The 24,834-nt window shown below is 45.0% G+C and overlaps 1 protein-coding gene across 2 annotated transcripts in view; it reads left to right on the forward strand.

Annotated features, from left to right (window-relative positions):
* Positions 1 to 24,834, forward strand: part of St6gal1 (ST6 beta-galactoside alpha-2,6-sialyltransferase 1) — a 132,404-nt gene that overhangs the window by 77,515 nt on the left and 30,055 nt on the right. Inside the window, exons 1-2 of one of the 2 annotated variants that reach the window (XM_051150780.1) lie at positions 13,717 to 13,836; positions 22,972 to 23,108. The gene's annotated coding sequence lies outside the window, so the exon portion shown is untranslated. Of the gene's footprint in view, positions 1 to 13,716; positions 13,837 to 22,971; positions 23,109 to 24,834 lie in introns of those variants that run through there. The other variant, XM_051150779.1, reaches the window with a different exon arrangement.

The following is a 24,834-nucleotide window of genomic DNA, read 5'->3' on the forward strand; positions in this document are numbered from 1 at the left end:
GGATAGGAAAGTCACTTTCTCTGGCAATGTCTTAGAAGTAGCCTGCCTGCAAGGGAGACACATGGAAATTTAATGAGAAGTCAGACGTTTGAGCTCCATCAATGCTGGGGGAGGGGGGCTGACCTTCGTTCCATATGACTAGAAACTGAGGGCTGTTGGGAAGTGACCTTCTGGAACAGGGGCAAAAATAAAAGGGGCAAAAGTCACTCTAGGCCCTATGAGACAGATTAAAGATTTAGATTTTCTTATCTGTTTAGGGTTGCAGGGTAAATAGAGAAATGGCCGCACGCCGCTGGACTCTTTTGAAGGTCATTGTCACCTGTGTGCATATAGATAGAGCACGTGGTCAGTGTGTCCCGATTTAGAACAGAAGACTCATACCCAAAGCAGGACCCCTCCAGAGCGCTGATCTCTTGCCCCATCTCATAGATTTACCCTCCTCCCTTCTGCCATGGGGCCTTCTAGAACATCCACACAGATACGCAATTTGAGATTTTTCACAAAAACGAAACCTGCTTTCACTTTCAGCAAGCTGGAGAAAGTGAGCTTGGACTTCCTTGCGAGCTCTTGCCCCCTTTCCCTGCACCATGCGCCCTCTTTAGCAGCAGAGACCATGGCAACCTGTGAGACTCTGAGGATTCTTACATATGGCACTTTTCTAGGTCTTTTATGACTATTAGACAGTAACTTATTTAATCCCGCCCCCCCCCCAAAGCTCTGGGAAGTGGTATTACTATTGCCATTACTTGTATTTTATAGAAACTAAAGCTCAGAGAAGCAGCTGCTTTGCCTAAGGTTGCACATCCTGCGGTTAGCAGAGCTGGGATTTCAGCAGTCTAAACGCTTACCCATCAGTACACGTCTTCACTAGATGCCTAGTCAGTAAGTGTAACGGTGGCTAAGAGAGCTGAGAGAGCTGACGCTTTCTTCAGGCAGACAGTGGCAGAGTCAACTGAACTCAGGGACGCCTCGCTGGTCTCTGTTGTAGAATTGCTAGCGTTGGATGTGTGGGGAAACCTGCATAGTGTTTATATTACGAAAAACAAAAATAAAAACAAAAAAGGAAACCAAGAGTTTGAGTTTTCTGCTGTGGCCCCTCTGTACACCAACCAGTCTCATGAGTGAGAATGTTGCAAACAGCAGACAGGTGGGTCCTGGGGTCAGAACTTGAACTCAGTGCATCCCTGTCTCAAAGAATGGTACTACGGGAGGCTGACTGTCTATGGTGGCAGCAGCATCAGTTTAGTTCTGGGAACCTAGAAAATTATCCCACTGGAAGCCAGAAAGTGTGAGGGCAAAGCGAGAAGAGAGAGATCTTGAAGGAAACTTGCTAACAGCCTCTGCACGGAATCAAAGCAGTTCTGGGCACACTAGGAATGTGTCTACTTGGAGCGGATCCAAAGGCGTACAGTAGAAGTTTTGAAAACTGTGGTATTAACCACTACCAAGTCCTAGACAGCTCTTCGAGTGGCACTTGTAATAGGCAGATATGGACAGTGTAGCCAAGGTTTTGAAATCCGAACTGATGTCAGCTGCCATTTACAAAAGAGGAGGGGGCAGTGTCAGCGGCGTAATTGCCTGGCAAAACAAACAGAACCCACATTTCCCTGAGGACTTCAACAGGACCCCACATCTCATAGTACAGTGTGCAAGTGTCCAGGTTATAATTCAGTTTGAGTTCACTCAATATTTAAAAAAAACCAAGAAGAAGAAAATTCAAACAGTGTTTAAAGAAAAAGACCTTCAACAAGTTCTGACCCTGGGGTGAGTCAGAATGGGTTGAGGCGGCAGTTGTATCCATTCTCCAGTCCCAAAAATAATGGAAAAACTGAAATTCTCAGCAGAGAAATAGAAGCCAGTGCAAAACAACTAGATGAAAAAAAAAAAAAAAAAAAAAGCAAAAAACAAAACACTTTAAAATAATGACATTTGAAGGAATTCATTCGCTGGGTGCTCAGCTTAGCTGCAGAATTGAAGATGACGGATGAAAGAGTCAGTGACCTTGAAGGCAGATGGATAGAAATCTCACAGTGGGAAAAACAGAAAAGTGTTGGCATGAACAGTATTTCATAGAAAAATGATATTGGAGGGACAGTATTTTGTAGGATAACATCCAAATGGTTGGAAATTTGTGTTGTTGGCACCCCTTCTAGAAGGCAAATGTAAATATATTGGTGTTGGGAAAGTATTTGATGACTGGATAGACTGGCCCAAATGTAGAGAAAGAAGTTTGCAAATTGTAGAATCTCAGTAATTTCAACCAGGGTCAAGTCAGAGAGAGGTACTCAGCTGCTTCTCATCAAGGCTGCTGGGTGGTTTCGGCTTCTTCTGGACACACTGGTCTGGTCTGAGAGTCTTCTTTGCAGCTTGGCTTGTGTGAGAGTGACTCTGATTAGTTTGTGCGGTTTACTCTTGGGAGGGAAGAGCCCAGTAACTCTTGTCAGTTTCAGGGACTTCCAGAGCCCATTTTAACTAGTTTACCTTCTGTCTTAAGGCATGTCTCTGAAGGGTAGACTGTTTCAGTCTTCAAGTCTTTCAAGTTTGGAAGAAACTGCTACGCAACACCAAGGCTCTCCTCTGTCACCCCACTGTCTCTTAACTGAATGCTAAAAGTTCTTTAGTCCCAGCCAAGGCTACACAGAGAAACCCTGTCTTGAAAAACCAAAACCAAAACAACAACAACAACAACAAAAAGCCAAGCAAAAAAAAAAACCAAAAAAGTTCTTTTGTCCAAAGGGAATAAGAGGAAGTTTGAACTCATGGAATAAAAAGAGAAGGTGATAATAATAGCTGGTATGTTGCCTAGTAAACACCTATAAAAGTAAACAAAATGCTGTGACCCATATACACAGGTGTGGTCACAGAAAAAACTCCAATATTTCTGGGTGCATTTATTTTGATTTATTTTTCTCAATGACTAGACACCCAATGACTAGTCTCCTGTCTCCTGTGTCTCCATCCATTCTTTCCTTCCTTTGCTGTTTTTCCTTTTTCTCTAATTCTTTGTTCTTTTTAAAACCTTTTTTTTCATATGTGTGTGCTTGCCTTATCTATATGTGCAACACATGCCTGCAGTGCCAGCAGAGGCCAGAAGCCAGCCTAGGACCCACGGAGCTGCAGTGACAGGTGGCTGTGAGCCCCCTGATGCCAATAGGACCTGAACCGGATCCTACGCAAGGGCAGCCAAATGCTCTTACCTGATGACCCACCTCCCCAACTCCTTTCTTCCTTGTTTTCCTTTCAAGTGAGATTACAGAGTTTTATGAGCCCATTTCATTAATTTACACTGGGTTTGGGGGCATTTTCCTGTTTTGTATTAAAAAGGTTAACGCATTAAAACTTTTGCTTGAAAATGGCTCTCTATTATGTTTTTATGATTTTTTTTTTCTTTTTCTTTTTTTTTTTTCTATTATGTTTTTAAAGGAGGCATTCTGACACTATGGGTGTGATGACACTGCGCCAGGGTTAGCTCGGCTTGCCTGGGCTGGGCAGTACTAAGGGACACAAAACCCAGAGTTCAAATCTTGGCTCTTGCACTTACTGCATTGTGGAGTTTGTTAAGGTTTTGTTTACTTGGGTTTTTTTTTTTTCATCTTTGGTTTTGTTTTTTTGAGACAGGGTTTCTCTGTATACCCCTGGCTGTTCTGGACTGGCTTTGTAGACCAAGCTGGCCTTAAACTCACGGTGATCTGCCTGCCTCTGCCTCCCAGAGTCCTGAGACTAAAGGTGTGCGCCACCATGCCTGGCTTGATTTTGGTCTGTTTTATCTATAACAACGTTCTATAGGGAACAAAGCCTAGTGGTCAGTGGACAGAAAGGAAATGATAACTTTTTTGTCCTTGCAGTCTGAGTCTCAGGATGAACAACGCTGTCTCATACAAGAGGCACCATGGTTACCTCTTTATCTCTGAGTTTTCACCACCTGGCAGTCTGTAGCCTTTCATTCCCCGCTGGGCACTCAGGCAACATACACAAGCCAGGATTCTGATCCCTGGTGTTCTTTTGGTTAGTGGAACACCCTTCACAGTGATTGGTGTGGGCCACCCTTCACAGTGATTGGTTAGTGTGGGCCACCCTTCACAGTGATTGGTTAGTGCGGGCCACCCTTCACAGTGATTGATTAGTGTGGGACACCCTTCACAGTGATTGATTAGTGTGGGACACCCTTCACAGTGATTGGTGTCCAGGGCTAGGTTGGGTTTCAGGTGAATTCGGTTGACAGCATCTTGCCTTATTTACTAGAGCGAGGTTCAGCCCTGGACCCCGGTCTTTGCATGACAACTCTGCTAAACCAAATTCCCTTCTTCGTTTGATGGGCTTCCTCCCACCTCACTCTTCTGTGCCCAGGCTTGGGGTGGGGGGTGTACTTTTGTTATAGCCATAGACCTGTAGGCGGGGGATACTCAACACAAAAATGGGGCTGTGACTCTAAGTAACTTGCCTGCTTGTATACCAGGAAAGACTTCATGGGGATGGGGGTACTATGGGCATCTTTGAGATTATCTGGACACTAGGTGAGTGGTGGAGCCGACAAACCTTACAGTACTTACCTGAACTCTCTGAAGTCAGGACTGAGAGGCAGACCTCAGGCTGTTGGGTTTCTCTTTAGATTACGCAGAGATGCCTGGCTTCTTTCCTGGACATGTTGCTGAGCAGGGGGTTAAAGGAAGTGAGGGATGGATGGTAAAGTTATTGTAGTAGGGAAAAAAACCTGACCTGGGTTCTGCTGTAAGAAGTTGAGCACACGGTCTTTTCCTATCCAGAGTGGGTGGTGCCCTCCTGCCCCATGCAGTGATGTGGAAGGCACAGACAGGGTGTAAGAGGCCCCACTCTCCTATGGTGATAAGGGAAGTGACTCTATCCAGCAGTGCTTGCCCCAGTTCATAATTACCTAGCACGCTAGTGGGAGGATCCTCCAGGGCTGTGTCTCCTGGGTGCACGTCTTTGAAACTGGACAGAGCTTTGCCTACACTTTGTTTTCTGTGGCTTCATGGAAAGAATAAAGTAATAGCACTGGCTTGGAGAAATTTAACGTAACACAGATTTCATCTGATAAAGCCTAGTGTCTATTACTCTCTTTGTGTTTCACCACAATTCGGTGAATCACACACAGACACACACACAGACAGGTTTACTACATAGTCCAAAGCTGGCTTTGAACTCATAAATCTCTTACCCAGTTCCAACCCTAGTGTTGGAATTTCAGGCATACGACATGGCTCTCACTGGGTTGTAGACTTGCTTTGAATCCTGTGCTTCCGTGAGCCTCCTTCCTCAACTTCTTGAGTACCTGAGAGCACAGCCATGTGTCACTACTTTTAGCTCTGAGATGGGGATCATAAGCCCCATCTTCTCTCTTGAAGAAGCAGACACAGAGAGGGTGGGAAATCTAAGCAGAGTGGGGATACAGTGATTTGATTCAAGAGCAAATGCACGCTACATGAGTGTACTGTTTGGGGTATTTTTCTGGAGTTCACTTTTCGTTTGGCTTCAGTGCCATCCCTCTGCCTCTGGCTCCCCATTAGGGCACTGCACTCCTGTTCCCTTTGCCACCAGGCGGCTTTTGATACAGGAGAAATCTAAAGGGGCAAATATTGGTTTTGTTTAGGTCCTAGGTTAAGCCAAAGGCAATATTGACTCATGGCACTCCCAGAAATGCCATCTCATCTCAGAAAGGGAGGACCTCTCCATCCCACAGCCACTCCAGGCTCCAGGTGCCTGTCACTCCTGCCTACTTCCTGGGGGCCCAAGTGTACACATCTTACAGGAGAGAAAATAAGTGCTGGGATGTTCCTATTATTTGCCTAAGATGACTCAGAAATGGAATAATAAAGCAAGGATCTAGTTTCATCTGTCTCTGGGGTGTGTTTCCAGGGACATTTATCACAAATCTCCCAGCTTGGGCCTTGTCAAAGGCTTATTACTGCTGTCTGTCTTTGGGTTCATCTCTCAGTCTGAGAGGGTCAGTACCCAAGTTTCCATGTGCTGTGAGCCAGAGGCAAGTGTGACTGATGCCCTGGTTCTGTTGCTGTTGCAGGGTGAATATGAAGAATCCCAACGTTCTCCTGAATTTCGTTAAAAAAAAAAAAAAGTTCTAAAAATGTTCATCTGACGTTCCTCATCTTCACTCTCTTCGTGTCTAGAGTGTTGGAGCAATAGTAGGCTTTTGGTTGACATTTGTGAGGGAGTTCCCTCACAATCTTGGAATCTGTGAGAGTCCCCAGGTCAGCTTTACCTGATGCCCTGATGTGTATTAGGTTGAGCACAATCCCCACCGGCCCCCACCCCCATCAGCACTTAATGTCTTCTTTGTGTGCAGTCGGGCATGACAGCAAATGCAAGGGCCTGCAGATTGAAAAAAAAGGTCATTCGTGCTGACAGAATGCCGTTTATTGGGAGTAACAGAACTGCTTATATAGGGGAGGAAGGCCCAAAACAAGGAAAATGAAGGCAACCCGTGGAGCACAATGTTTGAACTGCAGAGAAAAACAAGTAATGTTTCAACTGCAGAGAAAAACAAGTAATGGTCAGCACCAGCACAGCCACAGTTCCCCACAATAGCATGTAGCCTAAGCACAGGATTTCTGACATGGCAAAATTTGGCATGGCTCCCCACAAGCAAACTTACATCTGTGGAATGAAATCCATCCCCAAGTACAAAGACTCAGCATGAAGCAGCTGCTTGGTTTCCTTGGGAGCCACGGCTTACAAACAGTTACCTTTCACTTCTGGATCCATTGATATTACAGGGCACTTGAAACACTGGGTCCTGGTCAGCCAGTTGAGCTCCCTATGTGCCTGGGTGGGGCTTTCTTCTAGCCTGTTTATGTCAACACAAACCAGTTATATTGGAAGAGGAACCTTGATGGAGAAAATGCCCCCATAAGATGTGCCTGTAGGCAAGTCTACAGTATATTTTCTTCATCAGCGATTGATGTGGGAGACTGCCCCTCAATAGTGGCCCTGGAGTGTGTAAAAAGCAGGCCGAGAAAACCATGAGCAGCAACTCAGTAGTTTGAACTTCTCCATCACCTCTGTATCACTTCCCGTCTCCAGATTCTTGCCTTGTTCCTGCTTTCTTGACTTCCCTCAGTGATGGAATGTGACCTGATAGTTAAATCTTAAAGAAACAGTTGGGCAGTGGTGGCACACGCCCTTAATCACTTGGGAGACAGAGGCAGGTGGAATCTCTGTGTCTGAGACCAACAACTTTGTCTACTGAGCCAGTTTCAGGATATCCAGGGCTACACAAAGAAACCCTATCTCGGGGGAAAAAAAAAAAAAAAAAGCAAAAAAACCAACCAACCAAACAAACAAACAAAAAACCTTAACTGAACCCTCTCCTTCCCAAGCTGCTTTGGTCATGGTGTTTCATCACAGTAATAGAAACTCTGACAAAAGCTACTACCATGTCTTGGGGAACTGTGATTTGAAGGGAATTGTAATGATGTTTAAACTTTGGGCTGGAAAAGTTGTTGAGCTTATTGCACTGTTGTGTGGGGGGTTCTGAAAGACAAGAGTGTCTAGAGAATGCAGATGATAGAGACCCTGCTTTCTGAAATTTCTGAGGGAAATTTGGGAGTCCATTAAAGACTATCAGGACCATTGGTATTTTGAATGAAATATTGGTGCTCTGGTCACCTGGGGCTGAAGAATTGGCAGTAATTAACGAGACTACACACAACAAAAGTAAATCTTTGCTTTTTTTTTTTTGACAACCAGTACTGGCCATCTGGGGCTAAAAAGTCAGCTGTGATTAAGAAGAGACTAGCATCGCTGAGGTGAAATCTAGGAAATGCTTGCTCAGAGTCAGCACACAGAAACTTTGTTCCAGAGGTAGCCAAGGTTGCACCTTAGGTTGACAGCCAAACTTGGTAGTATGAAAGTCACCCAGCTGGTACCAATCTGGATGGTATGAATGGGTCATAGAGAACAGTTGAGGTTTGGCACTGTGTGATGGGGCTGGAGTCTCTGAGGAGAAGCCATTGGCGAAGGAAGGTACAGCCTCTGCTGTAGTTGAAGCTCCAGGTTTGAAGGTATCCTGGAGGGAAGTCGAAGCTTGTTATCATGTGGCAGGGTCAGAGTCCATGAGGAAAGCCCAGGAGAGGCTATTGGTGAAGTGGAGGCCCCAGGATTTTGGAGATACCCAAATCATCAGATGACTGTCACAGACAGCAGCAGCTGTGAAGTGGAGCCAGTCTACAGGACAAACTGTGTGTGCTGTGGATGGCAGAGTCAGAGACATGACACTGCCCAGGCCCCGCAGAAGCCCAGAAGATGCTGAGTGAGTCTTACGCAGTGGATGCTGAGCTATTGACACTGTCAGTTAGGTTTTTCTTTGTTCAGATTGTGACTGTGCCTTGGTTCTTCCTATTGGAGTAAAAAAGGGTATTTAATTTAGTTTTGATTTTTACAGAAGTCCACAGTTAAGAGACTTTGGACTTTTATAGACTTTGGAATTTTATAGACTGGATATTTTTAGAGATTTTTTGAATGGTTAAAAGACTGAGCTCTTAAAATATTTGAAGTAAAAATATTAAGCAACCCCTCCCAGGTAGTCAAGAAATGGGCTGATGAATTGAATAGATAGTTCTCAAAAGAAGAAATAAGAATAAATGACCAAGACAGGTTGCGGTGGCGCGCACCTGTAATCACAGCACTCAGGGAGGCAGAGGCAGGTGCATGTCTGTGATCTACAAAGTGAGTCCAGGACAGCCAAAACTACACACAGAGAAACCCTGTCTCAAAAAACCAAAACAAACAAACAAATAAAGGAAGAAAAGAAAAAAATGGCCAATGATGGCTGTCATCAAGAAAAAAGTAACAAATGCTGGCAAGGATGTGGGGGAAAGAGCCCTTCTGCACCGCTGGTGGGAGCGTGCATTAGTGCCGCCACTACAGAAATGAGTGTGGAGCTTCCTGAAAAGGCCACAAATAGAACTACTGTATGACTCAGCTATACCCACACCTGGTCAGTGGATGCAAATTCATCACACCACAGAGGTCTGTGCATATCCACGTGTAGTTCCGGATTAGTCAACTGTATCTGACACATGAAACCAGCCTAAACGTCCATCAGCAGAGGAGTGGAAAAGAAAGTGCCACTAGATAGATGCATCTGTCACGCATCTGTAAAGAGTTGTGACAGTACAGCAAACTGGAACTGAAGATTACTGATCACTGCGTTAAAAGAAATGAGGCAAACTCAGACAAGCTTCTTTTTTCTCTTATATACAGATTCTAGTTTTTAGTGCGTGTGCGTTCTTGTGTGTTTGTAGGAAGTAGACCAGGAAAAGGAGGAGGATGGGAGTGAAACAGGGACCCCAAAAAGCTCACACCGAAACCCACTTATTTATATGCTAACTTCTCAAATCATTAAAAACAGTAATTATAAAATGCTCAATTAAGTAAAACAGTTCAAAATTGTATTAGATTATTTAATGAATTTGGAAGAAATTCACTGAAAGTTTCGTGAAAATGGCAGTTAATAAAACCATTATGCATGAAAACCCAAACCACATAGTTTCTTTGACTTCAGACGGTCCCGGGTTCAAGTGCTGGCTCTGCCATTTACCGGCAAGTCCTCAAGGTCCTTGGATTCAGCTTCTTGGCTTGTAAAATGTGCTGAAAAGAGCAACTTCACAGTCCTGTGGTGTGGTGAGGAAGGAGAGCGAGCTCTGTGCTGCGAACATCTTGAAGTAGCCACCTCTATTGTGTCTGGATGACCAAAGTAGATGGCGTGTATTCCTGGAGACTTGGGCTAATGCTGTGGGCCTGCCATTTCCAATGTTAACAGCGTCCCTTGGCCATGTCCCACCTGGGGGGCGTGGCTGGCCTGGAATTGCCTTTGCTCATGCCCCTCCCAGAGAAGTGGTAGCCCCACCCCATTCTGTGAAGGCTACCAGTTAGTTCAGTCAGAATCCACTGAGAGTAAGTAACGTGGTGCATCAGTTTGTCAGCAGTGCTGCCCCAATGCTATCAGCAGACTTGAACAAGGCTTCCTTCCCCCATTTTTCTTCCCTGTTCTCTGTGCATGGTGTGGGCTTGACCTGGACCTTCAGAAGACATTAGTTTACTAAGATGAAGGCGCAAAGTAGCTTTCACGCTGGTGACCTTAAGGTGAGGTGGTTAGCTATGTCCAGAGATTCTGTCATTTAGGAGATGAAGGCTTCAAGGTTAAGGCCAAGTAGACTGCTCTTCCAGAGGACCTTGGGTTCAGTGCCTACCATCCAGAGCTCAAAACTGTCCGTAACTCCAGTTCCTAGGGAACCGTAGCCTTCTAGATGCTCATTTCTGGCTACTGCAGGCACCATACACGCACACGGTTCCCAGATATATGTGCAGTCAAAAACCCCAAACACATAATACTGGTGTGGTGGCACATGCCTTTAACCCCAGCACTCCCTGGGAGGCAGAGGCAGGTTGAGTCCAGGACAGCCATGGCTACATAGAAAAATCCTATCTCAACACACACACACACACACACACACACACACACACACACACACACACACACACACACCCTAATTTAAAACAATGCCAGGAAACTCTGACCCTGGCTTTCTTTTGCCCAGATGGACAAGGTACTATGGAAAGCAGGAACAGCCCTTGACAACGTCCCTAGGTCTGAACATTCTGGGTGACAGGATGCATAAGACAGTTCTAGCAGGTGTGACCGCTCTTACAAAAGACCCAGTTCAACTTCAGTTCGAGTAGTGAGAGACTTACGTCATTTGGTAAGATAAAACTCTTGTTTTATGACAGGGTATTGCTCTGTAGCACGCAGCGTGGCACTGAACACACTGTTTATTTCAGGCTGGCCTCTCACTGAGGTCCTCGTAGCTCTGCCTCTTTGTGAGTACTGGGGTTACATTGTGTGCCACCATGCATGTCCAGGGTTTAAGAGAAACACTTTGTAGTGTTTGACGTTTTTTTCTCTCTCTACTACGCAGCCATCTGGTCCTTTTTGCAGTTTAGCGTATGGAGTCCCTTCCCTCAGCTGGTGTAACTGCACTGTTGAAGGGCCCAAAGTGGAGGCCTGTCTGGTCCAAAAGGCACCCCGTTTTCAAAATAAGGGTGTTGAGGGAAGGCTCACTGGCTCATCCTAGACTCACCCAAGTCTAGGGAGGGTTTCTGGCAGTTTTTTAGCTTTTAGTTTTGTTTTAAACTAGCATTCCTCAGGAACTAGTGGGGCTGTTTCATGTCAGCCAAAAGGACGTAGTTCACTTACCTCTGGTAAAAGGGACACGTGGAGCTCAAATTAACACATACCTGTGGCTCCCATCAAAATTCCAATGTCCACTCTTGCCTCCAGCCTCCCTCAGTCCCCACTGGCAAGTAAGTACGTGTTCGCATTTCAGAGTCTGAGCAAGCATCCTGGTCCTTCCTACCCCCTCCTCAGCCCCTAACTCCCTCCAGCCCGTGGGCTTCCCTCCCCTCCGCTGCTCCTTCTTCTTCTGGCCCCGCTATTCTCGCTGCTCTCTACTCCTGCTTCTCTCACTGTGCTCTCTCTATTCTCTATCCCCTGCTGTTCTCACCTCTCACAGATAGCCCTGGCCATGTTCAGCCTACTTCTTTCTCTTTCTGCTCTGGATTCTTCCAGATGCCTCTGGCTTATCTTATCTTTCATATCTACCAAAAAAAAAAAAAAAAAAACAAAAACAAAAAAACAAACAAACAAAAAAAACCAAACCAAACCAAAAAACAAAAACAAAAAACCTTCCCCCTAACCATACCATGGAGTGGTCACGTTGGCAGTGCCTTTACTGTGACCACCCCCCACCCCCCCCCCCACCCCCCCGCATAGCTCTGGTGCGCAAACCCTCACATACAAGGCTGCTTCTGCTATAGGTGCTCCTCTGCATTTGCCCACTGAGTGCTGGGGCGGGGGAGTGGTGTGGTGGTGGTGGTGGTGGTGGGGGATGTCTGTCATGTCTGATCTGGCAGTCACTAAAATTCCGGCTTTACATTGGTTCTTCTGGGTAAGCTTAGCATGAGTTAGCCTTGTCAGGTGAGGGCAGTTGGGGGAATTTAGGTGACTGCCTCTATTTAGCCAACCAGGGAAGCCTGTTCTCTGGGAGGTATGATTGTGGCCATGGCTGTGGATGGAATTTATGATTAAATTAGACAAGACTGGGTGGGCACATTTGCGGTGCTGTGGCCCTAGGTAACAGATAAAGTACTAAAGTAAACAGAAAACCACTATTCCTTACACACAGTCTCCTGAGAACCACTAAACACATTCTGCATTATGAAAAGCATGATGGGAAAATCCCGTGGCCCCTCCTTGAGCCTCTTGCTAGTCTGTGAAGATGGGACTTAGCGGTGGCCTCCCACACACCCAGTTTACTGTCTACTCGGCCTATTTCCATCTCTCCACCCACTCTACTATCTTGCAAAGAACTTATTTCTTTCCAAAGTGCCACGTGCATTTGTATTTGATTTGATTCTTTATGTCCCCCTAACTACATGAGACATGTAGTTGGGCACGGGAATTTCTGTCCACCTTCGGTACTTCCCTCTGTGGCCTTCATTGCCTGAGTGAGCCCACTGTGAACATGGAGTATGTTTCTTTCACACTTTGGGAGCACTGCAAAATAGAAGAACATCTGTCCTTAATGTCCCCCCCCCCTCCCCGGCAAGCCTTAGATGGTAGGACTTACATCTATTTAAGGTATAAAACAAAGCAACAATGAGAAAAAGAAGAACTTTTGAACTTAAAATATTGGATATCAACGCAGGGTTTGAAATCTGGCACTCCCTTGCAGGATTCAGAGTAGGGATTCTGTAAGCAACACCGGAAGAAGCCATCAGCCTCAAGTAGGACACATGAGAGAGGACAAATGGAATAGTTTCTCAATAGAAGAAGAAGAAGAAGAAGAAGAAGAAGAAGAAGAAGAAGAAGAAGAAGAAGAAGAAGAAGAAGAAGAAGAAAAATAATGGCGTGTGGCGTGTAAGCAACAGTTCTAAATTAAGAATATTGAAGATGGATATATTCTTGTAAGAACTGTGTGTGGGGCTGGAGAGATGGCTCAGAGGTTAAGAGCACTGTCTGCTCTTCCAAAAGTCCTGAGTTCAATTCCCCAAAACCACCTGGTGGCTCACAGCCATTTATAATGAGATCTGGTGCCCTCTTATGTCGGGCAGGTACACATGCAAGCAGAATACTGTTTAAGTAATAAATCTTTGTTTTTAAATTGTGTGTGTTGAGGGGGGTAATTCAGAGAATTAAGAAAAATTCTGTAGGAAACTTTCAGTACACAATCTTTGTCTCCTCCAAAGGATGATTCACATCTCTGTTAATAACCGTATACATTATAAACAAAGGTTGTCTTAGGATATTTGGACTCCACTCTGTTTCCTCATGGAACCCCAACTTAGAAGACCTGAAAGGGTGGAGAACTGATTCTGTAACCGGTTAGAACTTGAGGAGGAAATTAAAAAAAAAAAAAAGTGCCGGGCTTGGTGGCGCACGCCTTTAATCCCAGCACTTGAGAGGCAGAGGCAGGTGGATCGCTGTGAGTTCGAGGCCAGCCTGGTCTACAAAGCGAGTCCAGGACAGCCAAGGCTAACACAGAGAGACCCTGTCTCGAAAAACAAAATAATAACAACAAAAAAGATCAGAAGGAAGTGAAACAGGCCCTCTTCCTGGTGTGGAGACAGACATAGTTTTCTGTTTTTCTGAAGCATAGGGGTGTGGTGTAGCGTAGGGGAGGAGTGGCTGCATTGCCTAGGAGTATGGTTTATTCAACCCTCTTCATAGGCTCTTTCTGTGCCTTTCTCCTCTGCTTATTCCATTTGATTTACAGAGCAGAATGCTGGTTGCCCTCTGGTGTGGTAAGATTTGAGGATGTCGGGGGGTGAGAGGGAATGCCTTCTGGACTGGGGCATTTACTGCTTGCTCTGGGGTGTTATACAGAAGGGGAGCTAAGGAGGCACGAAGGGGTCACTTTTCATCAAGAACCTGTACAAAATATTGGCAGACATTTTCTCATTTGCCTGTAGGGTACAAGGCTAAAGATAGCAAATGGCCAGGTTTTTGTTTCTGTTATATATATGTTCATATTATCTGGCTTTGGTCAGGGACTGACTATAGTACGCAGTCAGTGCTCTCCTCCTCCTCCTCCTCCTCCTCCTCCTCCTCTTCCTCCTCCTCCTCATGAGTCTGGTTCTCAAGGCAGGTCAACAACCTCTGTGAGAATATATACTGTTTCTGAAGACTTTGGCATCATTTCCATCGTTGTCTGCCTGGCTGGGGAAACCATCCGATCTCTGGTTTAGACAACCTTTATTTAGAAAGCCCCTTTATTCTCAAAGCTTTGATCTGGCCAGCATCTCCCCCCTCCCCACCCTTAACCTTATTAAGCTTGGCTTTGGGTAAACATTACCTAGGCTGTTCAAACTGTAAATGGCTCATGCCTTTCTTAAATTCACTTCTCAGATTCTCTGGCTACTGCTCTCCTCCCTCCCCCCCCCAACCTCCGCTGCACCCCCATCCTGTTGCTTAGCACGAGCCCTTGTTAGCAAAATAGTGACTTGTCAGAAGTGTTTTTGGCAGATTTCATCTTGACCCATTCGAACTTCCACTTTGTGGAAGGAGCTTGCTCGGGTGTTGGAACCAGACGGCAGAAGAAGTGTGTTTTCTCAACTGCTAATCATATTCCCTCATTCCCTCAGGAGCCATGGTGGCAAGTGTAGTCATGAAGTGAGTCCCACAGGCATCACGGGAGCTCAGAGAAAGCACGCAAAGTATCATTGTCTTAAAGAATGTGAGGCAGTGTCATTGAATAGTTAGCTACATCTGGTACAGGTGAACTTCTGAGTATGATTTGTATCCAGCCGATGAAGCACAAGGGCTGCGGAACGTGGATTACTGGCTGAGGGTCATAAAATGGACAGGTAGAAAAGCCAGGGTGTTGGTTTTTTTTTTTAACTTGGAGTTTTGAGATGACAGCGTTATCTTTGCAAAACAAATTAAAAGCTTATAAAGAAACAAAGGGAGGATATTGAAAGTATTAGCCCCCCCCCCTTTTAAAAAGCATAAAATGATTTTGTTAAATCACTGTAAAAGTTACTCTTGATTTTTTTTTTTATTTTTTCCCCTTTCCTGGATCTTGCTTGTTGTGAGAGGATTGGATGGGAGAGAATAGATCAGTGGCAGAGGCGGTAGTGATGCCCTGGAGCCTTTTGATTCCCAGGACCCAGAGCAGCAGGGGAGCTTGTTAAATGCACCGTGCTCATCCTCAACACAGACTGTTTAGATCAGAATGACCAAGATGGACATTGAGAACCCACATCTTTGCCAGGATATTTTGCTGACTTCCAGGAGCATCATCGTCTTCCGTAGGTAGTGGACGAGAGGCTAGATAGTGAAGCTCCCACTGTGGCCACCCTGCACCCCTCATTCTCACAGCCCCTCCCCCTCTCGCCATCAGAACTTACTTTCATGGGTTTCAGTGAACACCTGCTGAGTGCAAACCACCCACCAGGTAGAGGGAGCTCAGAGCATGAGACCCATAGAGCCAGTGGAGAATAAGGACACAACCCAGGCCATGTCAGTGTGTAGAGACTGGGAAGGCAAGGAGGAGCCGGCAGCAGACTGCGGATGGAGAGACCGAGAAGAATCTGGGTTGGAAAGTGGGGTAAAGAAGACTCTCTTGTGGACCACCTGGTACCTCTGACAGAGCAGGGTCATGAAGTTAGGGGGTTTTCAAGTGAGAATGGGAAGATAGGAACTGGGGAGCAGTGACTATGGGATGTCTCTTAGGGAGTTTTACTGCAAAACTGCAAAGGAAAGAAATAGGGAAGGTGAAATAAGGTTAAGGGAGGGGGAGGGGGGAATGGGACATGCACTGAATTAATTTAGAACCATGCAGTGGGTTCACTCTTATAAAGTTGTGTCTGGCTTTATAGTTAGTTCTTTCAGCAAAACAGAAACAGTTATCTGCTATGATCTTTTCCTTCAAGTCTTAAACTTGTTCATTCCCAAATCATATCCAGTGGTCAAGAGGAAAGGAGTTTATGGACCAGTCTTGCTCCTGATATAGCTTAATGCAAATATATTTGAAAAATGTTGTTCCTCTTTATGCTTTATCTTTTTTGTTTTGTTTTGTTTTTGGCCTGAAGCATTTTAAAGTAAAAACACCCACTACATATACACGTTATCCCATTTTTCTTTAAAGAGTTTTTGTTCAAATTAAGGTTCAAATAAAGTCTATGTTGCATATCATTATTATATTTTTAAAGATATTTGGTTTTCATGTATCTATTGATTTGTTGATAGAGCCAGTTCAGTTGTCATAGAAATCTTATTTTCTGCATTAGTAAATAGAGTTGCCTGCAAACTTCCCTATTTACTGTTTTAAGTATCTCTGACCCTCACTGTATTTTCTAATAACTGGAATTGCATTTGAAGCCCTGGCAATATGGAGATTGAACATCACCCATATTCCTCATGATCACACATGAATTGGCTGTGTCTAATACCTACAGTGATAATACCAATCTATTAGAGTCTATGTACTCCTGCCTACTTAGGGAAAGGCATTCATTGGTGGTGCTATGTGCTCTGTGTTGTCTCTCATGGGGGTCAAATGCTGCCTCTGTGCCTCACTCTCAGTGATGCCAAGACCCACTGTTAGTGGGGGCTTCCTGAGTCATGAGTGATGACTGTCTTTAGTGTTTTGGTTTGGTTTGGTTTTTGAAACAGGGTTTCTCTGTGTAGCCTTGACTGTTCTGGACTTACTTTGTAGACCAGGCTGGCCTCGAACCCATAGTGAGGCACCTACCTCTGCCTCCCAAGTGCCAGGAATACAGGGATGCACCACTGCTCCTGGCTTTTTAAAAAAATATGTATTTTATTAATTTATTTATATTACATCTCAGTTGTTATCCTATCCCTTGTATCCTTTTATTCCTCCCTTCCTCCCATTTTCCCCTTACTCCCCTCCCCTATGACTGTGACTGAGGAGGACTTCCTCCCCCTATATATGCTCACAAGGTATCAAGTCTCTTCTTGGTAGCCTGCTATCCTTCCTCTGAGTGCTACCAGGTCTCCCCATCCAGGGGATGTGGTCAAATTTGGGGCACCAGGGTTCCTATGAAAGTCAGACCCCACTCTCCATTCAATTGTGGAGAATGTCCTGTCCTTTGGCTAGATCTGAGTAGAGGTTTGAAGTTTACTGCATGTATTATTCTTGGCTGGTACCATAGTTTGAGCAGTGTACCTGGGCCCAGATCTGCCCATCATCGTTTTTTTTTTTTTTTTAAAGATAGAATGACAGCCTGTTTATGTGAAGGTTTGATGACCTTTGAGAAAAGGACACTCATTAATGTTGAAGAAAAGGATAAGACTTCGTGAAGCTATTTCCTTATGTGGGCAGGAGTATATAGAAGCTGATGGGTTAGTGTCAGTCTTTGTAGGTTTTGGACACACGCAGTTCTTTTGTGTTAACAGAAGGAATATGAGTGATCCCAGCAAATATGGACTGTTAGTACAGGAGAGAATGTTCTGGAACACTCTGTTTTTCTCATGAACAAGGAACAGGTTGATCAGAGTGGAGTGAGGCTGGGAAGGGAGAGCAAGCAGGACTGCAGAACAGTAGCAGGTGAGCACCTTTGGAGAGACTATCATTGTGAGACAGCGTTAAGCGTAGACTGGCCACCAGTGATCAATAACAGGAATGGAAAAATCAGTAAATGAGTCTATGTATATGTGAGTGTGAGTGTGCATATGTGTGTGCATGGGAACCATGTGTGTGCACCAGTGTGTGTATGTGTGCTAGTGTGTGTCTTTCTAGTCAGTTCGGCTGCATGACTGCATGGATGGAACAGGATAGAGAGTTGGGTTTAGCTAGAATTGGAATTTATAAAGCAAACTGTGTGTAATGAAAGTGGGTAAGGGAGTCATTCTACGATTGACCATCGAATTTAAGATGACCAAAAAAAAAAAAAAAAAAAAAAGTGAGGACAGGAGAGAAGAGGGGAACAGTCAGAGAGAATTGTTGGGGTTGAGATAATCATCAGCATAAGTTCCAAAGACTGAAGTGGTGACTGCAAGGAGGATGTCTGGCCCTGGGGTTATTGATTGGGCGTGTTTCTTTGGAAATAATGGAATCAGAGCTATGTCCTTGAGAGCGAGCTGCTGAGATCGCCCTCAGCTCAAGAAGCCCTGTGAGGCCCAGGAACTAGGATGCTGACAGGTAGTGAGGAGTAGCACTGAGCATCGTGACAGATGAGGTGTTGGAGGAAAGGACAGTGAGCCAGTAGCAAGATCTCTGAGGGCTGGAAAGGAGTATCTCTTTCTAGATTAGGCAGGGAAGGACCACAGCGAACGGGATGCAGAAGTCAGTGGCGTAGACCGCAGGGGAGCGTTTGCTTCCATAATGAAATGAGTTGATACACAGAAAGCTCTTAACACAGCCGTCAGGTTCATATGCTGAGCGAGCAGGGTTAGTGGCTCTCATTCACAGTCCACATGGCTCACAGAGCAGAGCTTAAGCCACTAGGTACACTTTTTTTACAAGAAAAGGGATCCTCTTTCATATTAAAGCCTTTCTAAGCAAGGGGCACAGCTGCTTGCACAACCATTTGTAACTAGTGGTAATCTTTGTCTTAAGTAACCAACAAACTAAGGGAACATCTGCACAGCATTGCACACTAATTGAAAGGGATGAAGGGGATGGGATATGGGGCAATGCCAGACCTAGTTTACTCTTTTATTAAAGATGACTAAGCATTTCTTAGTTATGAGCCAGAGTCTGGCTAGATGAAGGGGCCCAGACATGTCTGATAAGAAACAGTTCTCTCTGTGGTTGGAACAGAGTTGCAGTCAGGGTGATGTCACCTAGTTTGAAGGGGCCTGGAAGAGGCATGTTTGACTTAATGATATCTATGAGAACGGGGCACACTTGATATTGGAAGACGAGGTATATTTGGCCATCATAAGTGACTGTCTGAGCTGGGCGTGGTGGCGCACACTTTTAATCTCAGCACTCGGGAGGCAAAGGCAGGCGGATCGCTGTGAGTTCGAGGCCTGCCTGGTCTACAAAGTGAGTCCAGGATAGCGAAGGCTACACAGAGAAACTCTGTCTTGAAAAACCAAAAAATAAAAAAATAAAAATAAATAAATAAATAAATGACTGTCTGACCCATTGAGATCTCTCCTTGAGTTCCCTGGATACGTTGCTTATCTTTGTTTTCCTGTTTGTAACATTGGGATAGAGTTGGTCTCCATAGAGTAGTTGCTAGTGACAAGCCAGTGAAGCCTGCATAATGTTTGTCACGGTGGCCATTACTGTGCTCTGGGGCCTCTCGTTTGACTTGGTTTTTTTTTTAAAATAAGACTGGGATATAGGATCAGTTGTCATCCCCATTTTCCAGTGAGTTTGCTGAGCCTTGGGGCATGAGTGAGCCAACATCATGTGACAGATTACAGGCAGAGCAAGGGCCCTTCCCCAGGTCACGCTGATGACAAATCATGTGCCCTGAGTTGTAAGCTACGTGAATTGCCACTGCCTTTATGGTCGATAGTCTGTCTTCCAGATCCAAGGGTCCTGGTCTCACTTTTATGACTGGTTAAAGGTTGCCAGACCAGCCATCTCATCAGTTTTTGTTTTTTTTGTTTTTTGTTTTTTGTTTTTTTTCCTTTCCTTAAATCCTCTTAGGAGACAAGACTTTCTGAGGGAATGCAGTTGAAATGTTTGAAGGAAGAGCTGGGGTAGGAGGCGGCTTCTTCTGCTGCCTGAGGATGTTACTCATTTAAAAATCTCGTGTCCCAACAGTTTGTGCCTTAAGATTGGCAGGGAACTTCCGTTTGCAGGCAAGAGGTTCATCCAAGGGGCAGCGCTCCAAGGGGATTAGGAAAGAGCCTCTTTGATGCAGCAAACACTTTCTGAGCGCCCACTGTGTGCTCAGCACTCACCTGGCATCTGGCTCCTCACTGACAATAGCATTAAAAGAGGCTGTCGAGGTCTCCTCTTACATCTGTAGTGGAAAGAGACAGCAATCAATTAATATCAGTGCACACACAGTGGTAAATACCAACACCATGAAGGAAACTTGTGGATAGAGTGGGGAGCGGCCAGAGACATTTTCTGCTTCTCCCAGGAGGCTGCTCCAAGTCCAGTTATTCTCTGAATTAGTAAAGAAAGCCCTGAACTTTTCCCTCCCCTCAGCCTGAGTTGAGGACTGATGGGTTTTGGGTTTGCTAAGCAAGCACTCTTCCCCACTGAGCTAAATCTCCAACCTCAGCCCCGAACTCTGTGATAAAGGACGAAGGGAGGCCTTCCACATTTGCTTCCGTCGTGCCCAGAGCCTGTGGTCTCCAATGGGCCATCGTCTCCACGTTGCTGGCCAAGCTGGTTATCAGGGCGCCAAGGCAAACCCTTTGGTTGTGGATAGTCCTCTGTAGCAGGGTCGCTTGCTGACTTCTTTCTGGTTTACGGGGCTAGAGCTCCTGCAGTAGGCGTCAAGGCCAACTCAGTATTACGCAGCCAGGTCATGAAGAGGATGGAGTGAGTGTAGTTTCAAATATTGTCCTCAAGAATTTGCCTTAGTTACTCAACTAAGAGGACAGTGACACTATGATGAGGATGAAGAACGCAAACACCACTTCCTCAGCAACTTAAATGTGCTTGCCTTGTACTTGCAACCATGTGTGTACAGACAACACGGTTTGTGTTTCCATTAAAATATTTTTAAGTAGTTTCTTCCCTATAGCTACAAAAGTTCACTTGGATTTATAGTCATTCAAGTGGATGTGGCTTCGAGGGTGTTTGGAAGTTAAGTCGATAGATTTTCACCATTATAAATAAGCTTGAAATTAAAACCCTTTTTCTGCAACATTGCTTGATAGAGGTCATGTTCTTTCGTCATTAATCCTCTGTCAGTCCCCACGACTACAGGTGAGGAGACTGAAATGCACATCTCCTCCCTTTTGTTTATTTATTCAGCGATTTGATTAATAGTCACAAATTCCTAGTGCTTGAGCACTTTCTTGTTCAGTCCTCTGACAATTTTATTGTAATCTGCCCAGTCTTTAAGCCATTCTTTTAATGTTCTAGTTGCTTGCTCCTCGGAGGTCTCCCTTAAGATTAACCTTAAGGCTCAAGGGCTGGGGTGGGGGTGGGGCACACACAAGGATCTCCCTAGGAAGGGGCAATAGAAAGGATTATGTGGGTAGATGGGGGTCAGGGAGGGTTGGAAACAGAATTTGTCCTGCCTGCAAGACATGGTGGCGCACAACTTGTGGGAGTGCCCAACCCATGGCTGGTCCAACCTGTGACCCATGCCAGGAGAGGGAGCCCATGCCTGACACTGCATGGATGACCAGGAACCAGAGGCTGGACAGCACAGAGACCCAGGGTAGAACCAAACACTACTGGCAAAGGAGGAAGAAAGGCAAAGAAATGGTTCCTAGTGGTAGTCTGCTGTACTCACAGATCGGTACCTAGCCCTGTTGTCATCTAGCACAGTAGAGGAGTTGATATGGGGCAGAGGGAAGGTGGGTAGAGGTGCTGGGAGGAGTGGCAGGAGGGGAAACTGAGGTGGAGATATGATGTGTGAGAGAAGAATAAAAGTCAAAAAAGACCAACCGTAACTTTATACAACTGCTGCTTTTAATTTATGATTTGTCTGTTCATGCAGCTTGCCTCTTTGTTTTGGGGGCACTTCTTACCTACTAGTTCCTTATTTTTTAAATTTCTTTTTCTATTTTGTTTATGTATGAGTGGTTAGTTTAGTATTATATATGTGCAGTACCCACAGACACCAAAAGAGGGCGTTAGATCATCTGGAATTATAGATTGGTTCCTAACATCCATATGGATTTTTTGTTTTGTTTTGTTTTTGTTTTTCTAGACAGGGTTTCTCTGTGCAGCCTTGGCTGTCCCGGACTCATTTTGTAGACCAGGCTGGCCTCGAACTCACAGCGATCCGCCTACCTCTGCCTCCAGAGTGCTGGGATTAAAGGCGTGCGCCACTACGCCTGGCTTTTCCTAGCACCCATATGTATAAATATTCTTAACTGCTGAGCCATTTCTCCAGCCCTCATATTAGCCTTTTTTTATACATTGACTCTTGTTTCCCGTTTTATTTTACTATTTTTTTCAGTGTATAGAAATTTAATTTTTCTTGCAATTAAATTCATTTAGCCCTCTATTTTTTTTTTTGTATAGCATTAAAACTGGAAAGACTTAATAAATATAGAGTGAATTCTGTTTTTAGCTTTAAAAATATTACATATGTAATGCTAAATATATAAAGCTTGGCTTTTATTTTTTGTTGTGCTGGGGATCAAGCCCAGGGTCATGTGCTTACCATATAGATTCTCTCCCACTGAGCTATAACCCTTGGTTGTTTTTTGTTTTGTTTTGTCTGTTTGTTTTTTAAATATCAAAGAGCAATTTATGTCTATTTTAGACACTGTCAATACATCTAAAATTTTAAAGGTGGAAAGTTCCTTATTCCATCATCCTAGGCACCATTTTTCCCCCTAATGCTTTCTCTTTTTACAGTATTTTTTTCTTCTGAATTTAGGTAGTAGTACGTATTTCCAATTCTGTAACCCATGTTAAAAATGCATGACTCAAACTTCCCCATATCATTAAATATTTTGTACAAGTGAATATATTTTTAAATTCTATCTGGAGGTTTTTTTGTGGGGGGGGGACCCTTATGCTATTTATTCTTTAATAAGCGAGATTAATTACCTGTTTCTTCCCAGACGTTTTTTGTAATGCCCACTTTACCTTTCTAAACCATTCCTGTCTGGCACAAGTCTTTCTCCAGGCTCTCTACCTTGTTCCTAGGACTTGAGCATTCACTTGGGATTGGCGTTTCCTTCTCTCAACATGCCCAGGGCTTCCGGGATGTGCCACTGCTCACATCTACCAAAGCGCCCATCCGTCCTGTTAATGTTTAACATCGGTCTGCTGGAAAAATCAGCCTAACCTCTTTTTATTTGTATTTCAGATGGTTTTTGATCATCCTGAGAAAAATGAGCCTTGGCCTCCAGACCTAATAAAGTAAACCTTGTTCCCATGGAGAACAGCGCTGGCTCCTGAGGACCTGGAGGGCCTGCAGCCGCAGAGGGATTAGCCAGAAAACAGGTAAGAGACTCCTAGAGGCTTGAGGAAGCGAAGAAGTGTGGGCTAGCCTGTGCTGGCAAGCGGCTCAGGTCTTCGCTGTTTCACCACAGCCTCTGCGGTGTGTTCTCTCTGCTCCTTCCTTTCCTAGCCTTGTAAACACTGGTTCAGTGAGGAGCAAAGAAGGTGTGCATAGCAGATCTGTCGGTCTCTATAAGCTACAGATGTAAGGTCTGAATTGTTTAATAACTGACAGCCTTTTATGAGAACGTTTATATGCCGGACGTTACATTTGACATTAACCATGCTTCAGGGGTAAACGGCAGAACTCCTTCCTCACAGAGATTTGCTTTGTCGCTCAGCTAGTGTTGGCTTGGTCTCTGCGGGTGGTCGTGTTCATGAGTGTTCTTTTTTTTCTAGAAGTCTCCTCCAGGTATGAGGATTCATGACACAGTTTCATTAGCTTGTGAATCCCTTTCTGGGCATGACTGTGTTCCAGGTTGGCTTCTAGGCCAGATATTCAGAAAGGATCCCAGGCAGCATTCCCCTCTGGCGTCAGGGCTAGGCACAGAACCCAAGCTTTGTAAACACCAGTTGCTAATAAGTAGGGATTATGGTGAAAGTCGAGAGCAGCGAGCACACCCACTGCAAAGCCTAGAAGCTTACAGAATAAGTCTGGTTATAGGGAAATTTTCAGAGCATAAACTCTTTTCCTAGCCTCTCTTCCCCCTTCCCTCCCTCGCTCCAAGGTAAGTGGTGGGTGGGCCCTCTGTAGTTACTGAGTTCTGATGGTCAGCACTTCACTGTTTACTGATCCCAATTAAAGGCTTCTCTCCTTCAGTGCAAAGTCTGTAAACTTTTTAGTGGGTCTCAACCTTCCTAATGTCAAGACCCTTTAACACAGTTCCTCATGTTGTGGTGACCCCTTCCAAGCATAAATTATTTCATTGCTACTTCATAACTGTAATTTGGCTACTGTTATGAATCAGTAAATATCTGATATTCAGGATATCTGATATTCGACCCTTGGGGGAGTTGAGACCCACAGGGTCAGAGCCACTGCTATAAACCATTAGACTCAGACTAACCTGAATTGGTGTGGTGAGCTAGTGACATTGAATACTTGCTAAGCCTCACTCTCGTCACTCTGAGAGTGGTGAAAATTTACTTTGTAGTGTTTGTGGTTGGTGAGACTCTGCAGGTAAAGTGCCTAAGTGGTAGGGTTTCCTAAATGCCATCTCTCCCCCAGTTATGCTTGAGCTGCCATACGGTCACGTGGTCAGTGCTTTTGACTGTCTGGGGCAATTTATTTTGTTTGCTTTCCGATGACGTCACAAGCCCTTGGCCTCCCACTTCATTACGGCCTATCTGTGTACGTCACATCACTTCCAAACAGCAACCATTTCATCTTTCACTCACCTGCATCACTCCCCACGTGACCCGCTGGTCCAAGAACTGTTCTCCTTTCTGCTCAGAAGAAGCCCCCAGCCTTTGCTTTTACCCAGTTCCAGCCTGTTACCACACCCTTTTACTTGACACTCCCAACACGGCCCCGATGAAATAGGCAGAGATGACTGTTACAGAGATGACTGTCCTGCTCATGGTCAGATACATTCACTTGTTCAAGGTCACCAAGGATGGAATCAAAGCCCCAGGCTTCATGAATTTTCAGTCTAGAACTCCCATCTGCTTTCTCTCAAACATCCCCAGGGACAGGACTTCAGACTCTCAAGGTATACAAAGCCCCAAG

This window comes from Acomys russatus, chromosome 8 (assembly GCF_903995435.1).
Source record: "Acomys russatus chromosome 8, mAcoRus1.1, whole genome shotgun sequence".
Taxonomy (NCBI): domain Eukaryota; kingdom Metazoa; phylum Chordata; class Mammalia; order Rodentia; family Muridae; genus Acomys; species Acomys russatus.